The sequence below is a fragment of the Callithrix jacchus genome, chromosome 9 (assembly GCF_049354715.1).
Source record: "Callithrix jacchus isolate 240 chromosome 9, calJac240_pri, whole genome shotgun sequence".
NCBI classification, from domain to species: domain Eukaryota; kingdom Metazoa; phylum Chordata; class Mammalia; order Primates; family Cebidae; genus Callithrix; species Callithrix jacchus.
In genome coordinates, this window is record NC_133510.1 from 106,308,156 (window position 1) to 106,321,734 (window position 13,579).

General features: G+C 37.6%; 1 protein-coding gene across 11 annotated transcripts in view; it reads right to left on the bottom strand.

Annotated features, from left to right (window-relative positions):
- Positions 1-13,579, bottom strand: part of C9H12orf42 (chromosome 9 C12orf42 homolog) — a 228,958-nt gene that overhangs the window by 83,032 nt on the left and 132,347 nt on the right. For 2 of the 11 annotated variants that reach the window (XM_078338120.1, XM_054238794.2), the window contains one exon: positions 2,714-2,834. The exons of the other annotated variants lie outside the window; for them this stretch is intronic. The gene's annotated coding sequence lies outside the window, so the exon portion shown is untranslated. The remainder of the gene's footprint in view (positions 1-2,713; positions 2,835-13,579) is intronic. 11 annotated transcript variants of the gene reach the window in all.

Here is a 13,579-nt window from a genome sequence, read left to right on the forward strand (position 1 = left end):
CTGGAGAGTCTCTTCCTGTCTAGCCTTTCTGTTTTGATCTCTCTCCCTGTTGCCTCCATAGCTGATGTAAGGGGTTCCAAAAGACCTCCAGGATGGGGGGAGTCAGTGCCAGCCTCTAGTGCCCATATACTGCTATGGTCTTGGGTCTGGAAGTGAGGATAGCTTGGAGCTTCCTCATGGAAATGCCAGGATACTCCTGGGCCTGGCTCCTATAGCATTCCTACACCACACTCTGCATCAAACAGGGAATTCTGAATCCCCTGCTCCATACCACAGGTAAGTTGTGGAGAAACTGGGGTGCTTGTCAAGTACACTCTCTTGCTCTGTCTCCCTCTTCCCTAGCCTCTTTTTCCTCTCCTTGAAAATGGGATTCTGCTTCACTTGTATTTGTAAAATGTTTACTGTTAAGATGAATGATGGGTACACAAGTGTGTTATAGTTCTCTCTGGACTTTTAGATGCCTGAAATATTTCACATGCTCAAAATAAAAGAACATATTACCTTTTTTACTCTACTGCTCTTGCTTCATATTGATGAAGGTCACCCAAAACTCCAAATGGAAATGAAGAGACACAATACGAATGATCATTACATTCCCTCTTGCCCAGAGAACCTTCTAGATAAGACACATGCATGGTTTTCTAGCCTTGGTCAAAACTTGCAGTGTTCTCCTTGCTCTGCTGCCTCTGCCTCCTCCTCCTCCTCAGACCAGAAGAGAATAGGGTCATGAAGGCAGGCAGCCAGGGGTGGCCTTGGTTGGTAGCAAAGAGTATTCTGGGAGGACTGGTGGCCCAGGCTCCACATAAGCAAACTTGGGTATGGGCTGAGCTTGCTTTCCAGCCCACATAAGCAAACTTGGGTATGGGCTGAGTCTAGCCCCTGGTCCAAAGTGAGACAGATGACAGTTGTACTGGGCAGCTTGATCTGGAAACCTGACCCATGCCAGGGGAAATGTTTCATCATCCCCAAATCCCTCTTACCAGAGCAGGAAATAGGGGCTCCTGAGAGGAACTGGTAGGGGAGGAAGCTGAGGCCAGAGGGGCCATAGCCCTGAACTGTACAAAACAGTTTGGGGAATGGGTTAGGGGTGGGAGATTTAAGAAATAGGACTGAGAATACTGCTACAGATTCCCATTTTGTTCTGTATTTAGGAGTGGATGGTGGAATTTGACTATATATGAAATATCACTAAGTGTCAGATCCTGACTCTGTTCCCCATTCTGAGATGTATCTTCTCAGGATCTGCTCTCCTCTGAGAAGGGAGCCCAAAGGAAAGGAGGAAGAAATGGGTCTTTTCCTTCTAGAAGTCAAATTTCAGGTGAATTGCTGCTTTATATTCTCTTTTCTACATATCTCTTATTGTGGTTCTAGAAGCATTTGACATCTTTTTTCTGAACTCTGTTACTTTGATTGTCCAAGAACTTGTTAACCAGTTCCATCCTTCTTTTTCAATGAATGAAAAGTGTAAAACCTCCCCTGTATATTCCTCTTCCTTCTTCCTAGTACTTGATATTCATTCAACAAGCTACTCAATCAGTTTTGACCACATAAGAGGGTCTACTCAGGGTAGGAGGTCACAGAGGCAGGGGATACCTCAGCGTGTCCATTGTCCATGAAGACGTGGAGCCCAGAGAGGTTATGAGGCTCAGTCTGATGCAGTATGTGCTGTCCATGACCCTCTCAGTTTCTCTGTTTTATATCGCCTTGTACCTTAGATCACTCTAGGCCATTTTGCTCTTTCCTGAAACACAGTCTTTAGAAACTCCTTTCACCATGGTCTGTTGGTGGAAAAATCTCTCAGTTTTTGCTTATCTTAAAATAGCTTTATAATAAAATGATTTATAATCCTTTACGTATACCTGTGTAACAATCCTGCATAATCTGCACATGATCAGAACTGAAAGTATAATTTTTAAAAAAATCTTTATTTCACTTCTATTCTTGTAAGATCATTTTGCTAGGTACACAATACTAGATTATTGTAACTCTCATTACATTAATGATGTTATTCCAGTGTCACTACCCTCCATCATTGCTGCTGGAGGTTCTACTGTCTGATTTTTATTCCTCCATAAGTGATATAAGAGATTTGTCTTTTCTCCCTGCTCCCTTGGTCATGATTGCATTCCCAGTATCTGGCACAAAATAATAATAGCTACCACTTATACAGCATTTAATTATGTTCGAGGCAAAGTTCTAAGTGTTTTACCTCATTTAATCTTTATCTCTAATTATGGTATAATATACAGAAAATACAATTTAATGTGTTAACTATTTCTGAGTGTATAATTCACTGACATTAAGTACATACACAATGCTAAATAATCATCACCACTATTTCCAGAATTTTTCATCATCCCAAACAGAAACTCTGCATCCATTAATCTACAACACCCAATTATCATTTCCTCCCCAGCTCTTGGCAACCTCTATTCTACTTCCTGTCTTTATGAATTTGACAATTCAAATACTACCTGTGGTAGTCAGGGTTCTCCAGAGAAACAGAACCAATAGGATATATATAGATAAGTAGAATGAGATTTAGCATAAGAAGTCCCGGCCAGGTGTGGTGGCTTATGCCTGTAATCTCAGCACTTTGAGATGCTGAGGCAGGCTGATCACAAGGTCAGGAGATCGAGACCATCCTGGTCAACATGATGAAACCCCATCTCTAATAAAATACAAAAAATTAGCCAGGCGTGGTGGTGCCCACCTGTAATCCCAGCTACTCAGGAGGCTGAAGCAGGATAATCGCTTGAACCTGGGAGGCAGATGTTGCAGTAAGCCGAGATCACGCCACTGTACTCCAGACTGCTGACAGAGTGAGACTCCATCTCAAAAAAAAAGAAAAAAGAAAAAGAAGTCCCTTGATCTGCTGCCTGCAAGCTGGAGGCCCAGCAAAGCCAGTGGTCTAGTTCCAGTTCAAACCCAGAGGTTTGAAAACCAAGGGAGCCACTGGTGTAACTTCCAGTTCAAGTCCAAAGGCTTGAGAAACAGGGAGCCAGTGTCCAAGGCAGGAGATGACATCTTAGTTCAAACAGAGTGAAAATTCATCTTGTTTCCACCTGTTTGTTCTATGTAGCTCATCCAATAAACAACTTAGATGATGCCCACTCCCATTGATGAGGACAGATGTTTTTAACTCAGTCTGCTGAGCAAACAACATCTAATGCTAATCTGTTTTAAAAATTCTCACAGACACATCCAGACACAATGTTTAACCAGAGCTATCTGGGTATCCCTTAGCCCGTTCAAGTTGACACAAAATTAACCATCACACTCCATATTAGAAGTACACAATATTTGCTCTTTTGTGTCTAGTTTATTTCATTTAGCATAATATTTCCATGGTTCATCCACATTGTATCAAACTTCATTCCTTTTTATGATTTAATCATATTCCATTATATATATATGTACCATATTATATTTATCCATTCACCTATTGATAGCACTGGGTTTCTTTTTGTTTGTTTGTTTTAGCCATTGTGAATAATGCTGCTATGAACATTGGTATACAAGTATTTGTTTCTATATTTTCAATTCTTTAGGAATGAAATTACTGAGTCATGTGATAATTCTGTTTCATTTTCTGAGGAACCACCAAACTGTATCTAAAATGGCTATGCCACTTTACATTCACACAAGCAATGCATGAGAGTTTCAATCTGCACATTTTTGACAAAACATATCAATTTTCATTTTTTTAAATAACAACCATTATGATGGGTATAAAGTGATACCTCACTGTGGTTTTGATTTACATTTCTCTAATAATTGAACATCTTTTCATGTGCTTAGAGGCCATTTGTACATTTTCCTTGGAGAAATTTCTATTCAAGTCCTTTGCCCATTTTTTAATTGGGTTGCTTTTTTGTTGCTGATAACTTTTAATTCTTCATATATTCTGGATATTAACCATATATATCATAGATACTAATAATATTTAATAACATATAATGGTATATATGATGTGCATGTGTGTGTGTGTATATATATATATGATTTGCAACTATTTTCTCCCATTTCTGTGGGTTGTCTAATCACCCTCTTGATAGTGGCTTTGATGCACAAAAAATGTAATTTTGACAAGGTTCAATTTATCTAATTTTTCTTTTGTTACCTATGCTTTTGTGTCATATTTAAAAAACCATTACCACATCTAAGGTTCTGGAGATTTTGCTTTATGTTTTCTTCTGAGTTTTATAGCTTTAGCTTTTACATGCCAGTCTTTGATCCATTTTGAGTTAATTTTTAAATATGGTGTAATGTGTGTGCTCAATTTCATTCTTCTACATGTAAATATCTAGTTTTGCTACAACAATTAGTTGAAAAAATGCCTTGCTCTATTGAATTATCTTGGCACTTTTGTTGAAAATCAGTTGATCATACATGTAAGAGTTTATTTCTTGGTGCTCTATTCAATTCCATCAGTCTATATGTATATCTGTATGCCAGTACCACACTGTTTTTTGTAGTGTCATCTTGTAGCAAGTTTTAACATCAGGAGTATGAACCCTTCAAATTGGTTCTTTTTCAAGATTGTTTTGACTATTTGGGAATCTTCTGAGTTTCCACATGGATTTTAGAATCCTTTTTCTATTTCTAAATAACATAAATTTTAAAACTCCACTGGAATTTTGATAGGGATTGCATGGAATTCATAGATCACTTTGGGTAGTATTATCATATTAATGTTAAGTCTTCTAATCCATGAACATGGAATGTCTTTCCATTTATTTTGGTCATCTTTATTGTCTTTCAGATGTTTTACAGTTTTCAATACACAAATCTTTTGCTTCTTTAGTTAAATTCATTCCTAAGTATTTTATTATTTTTGATGCTATTTTAAATAAAATTGCTTTCTTAATTTCCTTTTCAGATTATTTATCGTTAGTGCATAGACATACAATGGATTTTTGTATGTCAACTTTTCTGCAACTCTGCTGGATTTGTTTATTAGCTCTAACTCACTTAATCTTGAAACAAATCTGTGAAGTAGCACTGTTGATGTCCAGGCACTTGCGTTAACAACCAAACTCATGAACTAGCAATATATGAGGAAAGGGCAGGAAATTCTCTTTCTCATTCTCTTCCTACCGGCTGTGCAGTAGCAGAAACTGCAAATTCAAGTCGCTGTCACAGAAGTGGCAGCAGTACAAGCTGTGGTATCTCATTCTCAGTGGTGGTATCAGGCATCAGATCAATTGTGCAGTGTCCTTTTGGACACTGTTCCTGGAAGTCCATCCTTGGCTCTTCTTGCCTACTCCTCTTGATGATCTTGTAAAGCACCCAATGCTATTTTTATTTAATTCCTTTTTTGGTCAATCAACCAGAATCAGTTTCTGTGTTAGTCCATTCTTGCATTGCTATAAATAAGTACCTGAGACTGGGTAATTTAGAAGAAACGAGGTTCAGTTGGCTCATGGAGGTCTGCAGGCTCTACAGAATGCATGGCCCCAGCATCTGCTCAGCTTCTGGTGAGGGCTTCTGAGCTTACAGTCATGATGGAAGGGAAAGAGGGAGAAAGCATCTCACATGGCAGAAGCAGGAACAAGAGGGAGAAAGAGTGGGGGTGGGGAGGTGCCACATTTTACAACAACCAGATCTTGCAAGAACGCACTATTGCAAGAATAGCACCAAGCCATGAGGGATTCCCCACCATAACCCAAAAACCTCCCATCAGTGCCCCCCCACCACCTCCAACATTGGGGATTATATCTCAACATGAAATCTGAAGGAAACGTCAGAACTATACTAGCTTCTGTTGCTTGCAAATAAGATGCTTATATGACAAATATCAAGATTGACACATGCTTCCATTCCCTTATCCTGCTTTTTCTCTATAGCACTTAACACTATCTGGACCATCTCTTTATTGTCTGATTCCCACACTGGAATGAAAACTCCATGAGGTCAGGGTTTTTTGTTCACTGCTATATGCCTAAAATAATGCCTAGTATATATTGCACTTAATACAATCTATTGAATGAATGAAACACCTAGTACTTATTAATTTAACTGAGACAACAGCACACGTCTGCTAGAAATAAAAACCTATGATGCTTATTAATAACTCTGTGCCTATGATCCCACCTCTTAAAAAGCAACTCTTTCTAGCTTTATGCTCTGACTCTAGGCAGAGCAAATTCCTGGAGATCAGAGGAATCCCTAGAGGAACCCTCCTCAGGTATGCCAATATGCTCCTCGCATCATTTCCATAGGACACTGAATTGTGACCCATCATCTAGGCCAAATTATTAGTAGTTTTGCCAAAGTGAATGAACACTTTTTCTTTCAGATGTTCATACTGGATATGAGAAAAAAACATTTCTAAAATCTTCCCATGCTCATACTTAAATGCCCAAAGAAGCACTTAGTTGAATACAAAAGGTTTCTCCAGACCATCTCAGTTACGGCAGGAGTTAATCCTGCTAAAATCAGAGAAGAGACTGAGAATGAGTTCAGTGCGATGTCATGCTGAGATGAAGACACTCCGTTTCTCAAATTACTCTCTTATAAAACATCTTAAAATGCCTTTCTGTACAAATCTAACTCACACCTGCTGAGAAAATGATGCTCTTTTCTAGGCCACAAGTTGTCTGACCTGCCCTATATTTACCTGACTTCTTACAGTCCTCAGTTCACCCATGAACTGGATACTTTCTGGCTTGCTCTTTAAAATGTCCACTTTAACACTTGCTGTGGAAAAGATGCAGTCCAAGGTTACAAACTTGTTTATGACCAATTCTCCTGTGTCTCCTCCATGCAAACTTTGCATACTACATAATTTTAAAATACATGTTTAACATGTGATCACTGATTTAGTTATGAGTTTGAAACATGGAACCATTGAAAGCATACTTTCAGAAAGCAAATTTTTTTCCACAAATACTGATTGTTTCCCAACAATTCAATCAAGAAGGGCTCCTACAGAGCAGCAGGAAAGCAAGCAGTGGAGGGGTGGCTTTAGCGGGCAGCTCATTAGGAGGTACAGATGAGGTCCCCTTTCCACTCCTCCCCAAGGAGAGGCCTAATATCTGAAGCCAACTCCAAATTGTGGTAGAGAAATTCCATTCAGAGTGGGGCTACACGCTGTGAACAAAGGGAAGACAGGTGGGAGCTATGGTACTAAGATGAAGCTTCCAGAGAAAACTCAAGGTCATTCCAGGAACAGAAACTAACAGAGCAGTAGAAAAGCAGGAACAGAGGCTCACCAGAATACCTCCAGTGCCTGCAAAGTTCTCACTCATTCATTCATTTATTCGATAAATATCAAATGAACATCTATAATGTACCAGCATCCTTCTGGGAGCTAAGGACACAATAAAAAGTAAGACAGACTAGGCCATGCCCTCTTGGAGCTTACATTCTAGCATGCAGCAGGTATGAATAAATACTTGTTGATCAACTGAAGAAAATGACTGACCCACTTTATTCTAATATGATATCTTCCTCTGCCATATTACAAAGTAAAAAGAATGATGATCTCAAATAAATTTTCAAGTTGGCCACAATAGTTGAAATTGAGTAAGAAGTCTAGTGGAAATATGGCTTTAGACCCATTATTCTTACAATAACCCTTGTGTATAACGTTTCTTGACATATTAACTTAAAATAGTATGAAAGCATCTGATTGGCCATGAAACGATAATCATTTACAATTGATCTTATTTATGTTTAAATTCAATGGGCCATCCCACTGAATAAATGAGATATAAAGTACTATTTTATAGCATATACATTATAACATAATAGTTATAAAGTAGTATTCCAGTTATAACATAGTCATAACAATATATATACTATACATACTATTCATAACTACATATACTATACATTATATAATATATATAGTGTATATATACACATTATATACAATATATAGTGTTTATATATTGTTATGGTACAACATAGTTATAACATAATATATATATAAAACATAGTTACAACATAATATATATACTATATGTATAATATACATATACCAACTATTAGGTTATCACTATTGTTTATACTATTGTTATCACTATTGTTATATTTTATAAACAATAGTGATGACCTAATAGTTGATATGGTTTGGCTCTGTGTTCCCACCCAAATCTCATCTCAAATTGTTATGGGGGAGGGAGCTTGTGGGAGGTGACTGGATCATGGGGTATGAAACCTAGATCCCTTGAGTGAGAAATTCCCATAAATTTCTTGACATATTCATTAAAAATGGTATGAAAGCATCTGATTGGACATGAAAAGATAATCATTTATAATTGATCTCATTTATGTTTAAGTTCAATGGGATATTCCACTGCATAAATGAGATATAAAGTACTATTTTATACCATATACATCATACCATAATAGTTATAAAATAGTATTCCAGTTTACCCCATGCTGTTCTCATAATAATGGGGGAGTTCTCACAAGATCTGATGTTTTAAAAGTGGCAGGTTCCCTTGCACTCTCTTCCTGTCCTGATACCTTGTGAAGAGATACTTGCTTCTCATTTGCCTTTCGCCATGATGGTAAGTTTCCTGAGGCCTCCCAGTCACGCAGAACTGTCAGTCAATTAAGCCTCTTTCGTTCATAAATTATCTAGTCTCGCAAGTGTCTCAGGTAGTATCTTTATAGCAGTGTGAAAACGAACTAATACTAACATAAATACATTATAATATAGTTTCTAACATTTTAATGAATGGAGTAGTACATATATATCTAAATATAAGTATATGAGATATGGGCACTAAAATTTTTATCATTGCTAGACATTTTTAATTAAAATTTGGACACCATTATTTTAGATCCTTGGGCATTAGTTGGTGAGTTGCTTAGGAGAATGCCAACCCCAGATGTACTGGTTCTGAGTACATTCAGACCAGGTCCACTAGTTCTGAGGCAAGTGGGGCTCAGGACCTGAAAGAAGGTACATTCTAAGTACACAAAACAGTAAATGCAAAGAACCTAGGAGGGAAGTGTGCTTGGAGGACTAAGCAGAGGGAGGGGCTAGAGTGTAAAAGATAAGTGAGGAAGCTAGTGGGATAGCGGAATCCAGATTATGTAGAGTCTTGGAGCCATGATAAAGACTTTGGATTTTATTGTGAGTAAAATTGAAGCCCATTGGAAGTTTATGAAGAAGAATGATATGATCTGTTTATATTTTTAGAACCATTACTAAGTTCTTCAATCCAACTTTGACCTGGAATATATTTTTACCACCATCTGTCCGATCTGTGTGTTTACATCTCTAATGGCTCTAAACTAGGAGGGAAAAGCAAAGGTGTATAACTTTATCCTCTAAATGACAGTATCTGTCATACCAAACAGGTAAGTAATTCTGTAACTTGACACTTTCATTCACCATCAGATTATTGAAATTTATCCTTGATGGTCTGTATAGGTTCAATTTATTCCTTTAAACTAGTTCCAACAGATCATTGTATAAAATAGGCCACAATGTATTTATCTACTCTCCTGTTAATGACCATGTTCTTTTTAATTTTCCATTACAAATCAATGCATCAGAAAACAGTCCTCTATGTCAGAGGTTCCCAACCCCCAGGCCAAGGGGAACCAGGTGGCACAAGAGAAGGTGAGTGGCAGGCTGAGGAGCAAGCATTATCACCTGATCTCTGCCTCCTGTAAGATTAGTGGTGACACTAGATTATCACAGGAGCTCAAACCCTATTGGGAACTGCTCACTCGAGGGATCTAGGTTGCACACTCCTCATGAGAACCTAACTAATGTCTGATGATCTTCTAAGATGGAATGCTTTCATTCAGAAACCATCTTCCCTAACCCCCTTCTGGTCCATGAAAAAAATATCTTCCACGAAACCAATTCCTAATGGCAAAAAGGTTGGGGACTGCTGCTCTATATGTCTTCACTGAGTACACAGTCTCTAATTTCTTATGCTGGTGGAAATTGTTGAGTCAAATATGTTTGCATTCCAGAATGATGAATGCTAGAGGCTGGGAAGCATATAAGGGTGGGAGCAGGGATAAAGAAAGGTTGGTGAATGGGTACAAACATACACTGAGATCATTTAGATAGAAGAAATACATTCTAATGTTCAATACCCGAGTGTGGTGACTATCGACAACAATATATTATATATTTCAAAATAGCCAGAAGAAAGGACCTGAAATGATCCCAACACATAGAAATGACAAATACTCAAGGTGATGGACACCCCAAAAACCCTGACTTGATCATTATACAGTCAGTGCATGCAACAGAGTATCACATACGAACCACATAAATATGTACAAATATTTGTATCAAAAAATAAAATAAAACTAAAAAGTGCATTCTGCAGCTGTGTTAGATCATAAAGATGCTCTCTGAAGTGATTCTGCAGCAGCTTATGTGCAACTCTCCATTTCTCTATACCTTTGTCACCACTTTTTTTTTAATCATCAGACTTTTTCATCCATGTGAACTTACGAGTATGAAATTATCTTTCACTACAGTTTCTATCTGCATTTCCCTTGACACTAGTAAGTGAAAACATTTATTTATGCTTGCATTGGAGATTCAGGTTTCCTCTTGTTGAATTGTCAATTCATATCCTTTGCTCATTTTTCTACCCAGTTAACTATCTTTCCAATTGGTAGGAATTCTATGTAAATTCTAGATATAAATTCCTTATTGCTCTCCAAATATTTGTTGTTAACTTGTAACATATCCTTTATTTTTGTCATAAGTCTTGGCAAATGAACCTTTTAAATCTTTAATATAGCAAAATTCATCAATATATCTTGAAAGATTATGATTTTTATGCCTTAGGAAACTCTTTTATACCCCTCAGGTCATAAAATATATTTTGTATTTTCTCTAAAAGTTACTGTTTTCTTAAACCTGCCTAAAGTTTACTTTTCTATTTAGTGTGAATAGATACATAATATTACCTTTTTTTATGTAGGGATAGCCAGTTATCTCCACCTCATTTATTGAATAGTCCTTCCTTTCCCCATCAGTATCTAATAACCTTTCTTTTGTTTATCAGATTTATGTATTCTATTCAGTTCCATGGGCCTACCCTTGAGCCAATAGCATGCTGTTTAATGACTATGGCTTTTAAAGAAGTCTTCATATCTGGTAAAAGAACTTCCCATATTTTATTCTTCTTTATAACTGAAAGATTGTAAGCTGATCTTTCATTTAACTTATAGAATGGGTCTACTTTTAACTTCACCAAAAATACTACGATGGACTTCTGATTCATATGCATACTATCTCTTCATTTATTTGGGCACCCTCTTTTAAATCCTAAAATAATGTTTTGTACTTTTCTCCATATATGTCCTATAAATTTTTTTAAATTTATTTCAAAGTAATTTATAGTTTGGGTTGTAATAATTTATAAATGTTAATAATTTGGAGATAACTTTAGAATTTCCAGGCAGATAATCAATATTATCTTTTCCCCCCAATTATTATACATTTTTTCCCTAGATTTTATTGCTTTGAACCCCCAGGACATTTTTTAATAGGACAATCATAGTAGTCATTGGTGTTTTTCTTTGTTTTAGTGAAAATGTTTCTAAAGGCTCGCTATTAAGTCTACGTTTTGTTTGTTTGTTTGTGACAGAGTCTCACTCTGTCACCCAGGCTAGAGTGCAATGGCACTATCTTGGCTTACTGCAATCTCCACCTCCTGGGTTCAAGCAATTCTCGTGCCTCTGCCTCCACAGTAACTGGGATTACAGGTGTGTACCACCAACCCAGCTGATTTTTTGTGTTTTTAGTAGAGATGGGTTGTACCATGTTGCCTAGGCAGTTCTCAAACTACTGAACTCAGGCAATCCATCCTCCTCTGCCTCCCAAAGTGCTAGGATTACAGGTGTGAGTCATAGCACCAGCCTATGTTCTTTTCTATAAGATTTTTATAGATGTTTTATCAGGTTAAGAAAGTTCCCATCTATTCCTAGTTTTCTAAATTTTTTTCTCCCATGAATTAATGTTGAAGTCTGTGTCCAACTGAATGATTATATTATTTTACTCCATTAATCCATTAACAAATAATTTCATGAATTGATTTTCTGATGTTAAACTATTAATGCATCCCTAGAATTAACCCTGCATAATTGTGACATATTTTATTGTATATACTGATGGATTTAATTTTGCTAGTACTTCATTTAATATTTATCATAAATTAGATTGATTCATAGTTTGTCCTGTTTCATCTTCTGAGGTTTTATTAACCTCAGAAAATTAATTACGTGGGTTTTTCTCTTTTTTATGTAAGAATTATCCAACATTTGAAGTTTTAAGAAAACTCACAAAATCCTCTTGGCATGCTGTTACAGGAACAAAGGAAATTTCTGAATACTGACTTAATAGTGTTTCTATTTTGTTGACATATGTGATACTGTGATATCATATAATAAGAAATATATGTTGGCTGGGCGCGGTGGCTCAAGCCTGTAATCCCAGCACTTTGGGAGTCCGAGGAGGGTGGATCACGAGGTCAAGAGATCGAGACCATCCTGGTAAACATGGTGAAACCCCGTCTCTACTAAAAATACAAAAACTTAGCTGGGCATGGTAGCGCATGCCTGTAATCCTAGCTACTCAGGAGGCTGAGGCAGGAGAATTGCCTGAACCCAGGAGGCAGAGGTTGCGGTGAGCCGAGATCGCGCCATTGCACTCCAGCCTGGGTAACAAGAGCAAAACTCCGTCTCAAAAAAAAAAAAAAATAAAAGAAAAGAAATATATATTAGGTCCCTGCCCCTGGTTCCTGACAGACAGCTTCTAGTAAATCCCTTGGAATTTCCTGGGTGATAGAAGTGTCTTTTGTCCTAATGAGGAGACTCTTGGAAGGCTTCTAGATGGGGGCTGGACACCAGAAAGACCAAGCCATGATTGGAAGCCTGGAACTTTTAGCTCCCCATGCCCCTATACTCCAGGAAGGAGAAAGGGACTGGAGACTGAGTTAATAATCAATCATGCCTGTGTAATGAAGCCTCCATAAAAATCCCTGAGTGATGGGGTTCAGGAAGTTTCTGGATTGCAGAACACATGGAAGTTCTGGGAGAATGGTGTGCTCAGAGGAGTCATGGAAGCTCCACACCCCTTCCTCCATACCTTGCCCTACATATCTCTTCATCTGGCTGTTTATCTACATATTTTATCATACCCTTTATTATGTAGTAATCCAATAGATAAAAGTAAATGTTTTCCTGAGTTCTGTGAGCCATTCTAGCAAATAACCAAACCCAAATAGGAGATTGTGGGAACCCTAATTTATAGCCATTGATCAGAACTACAGATGACAATCTGAGCCTTGTAATTGGCACCTGAAGTTGGGCCAGCCTTGAAGCACTATTCCCTTAACCTGCACAGTCCTGTGGGACTGTATCCTTAACCCATAGGAAGGTCTACACAAACTCTGGTTAGTGTTAGAATTGAATTGAATTGTAGGATATCCAGCTGGTTTTTTGAGAACTGGCTGATGGGGGAAAAATCTCACACACATCCAGTTACAGAAGTGTTATGTTTTGAGAGCAAAGTATTAAAAAATCATTGGTTTGGGCTGGCTGCAGTGGCTCATACCTATAATCCCAGGATTTTGCGAGG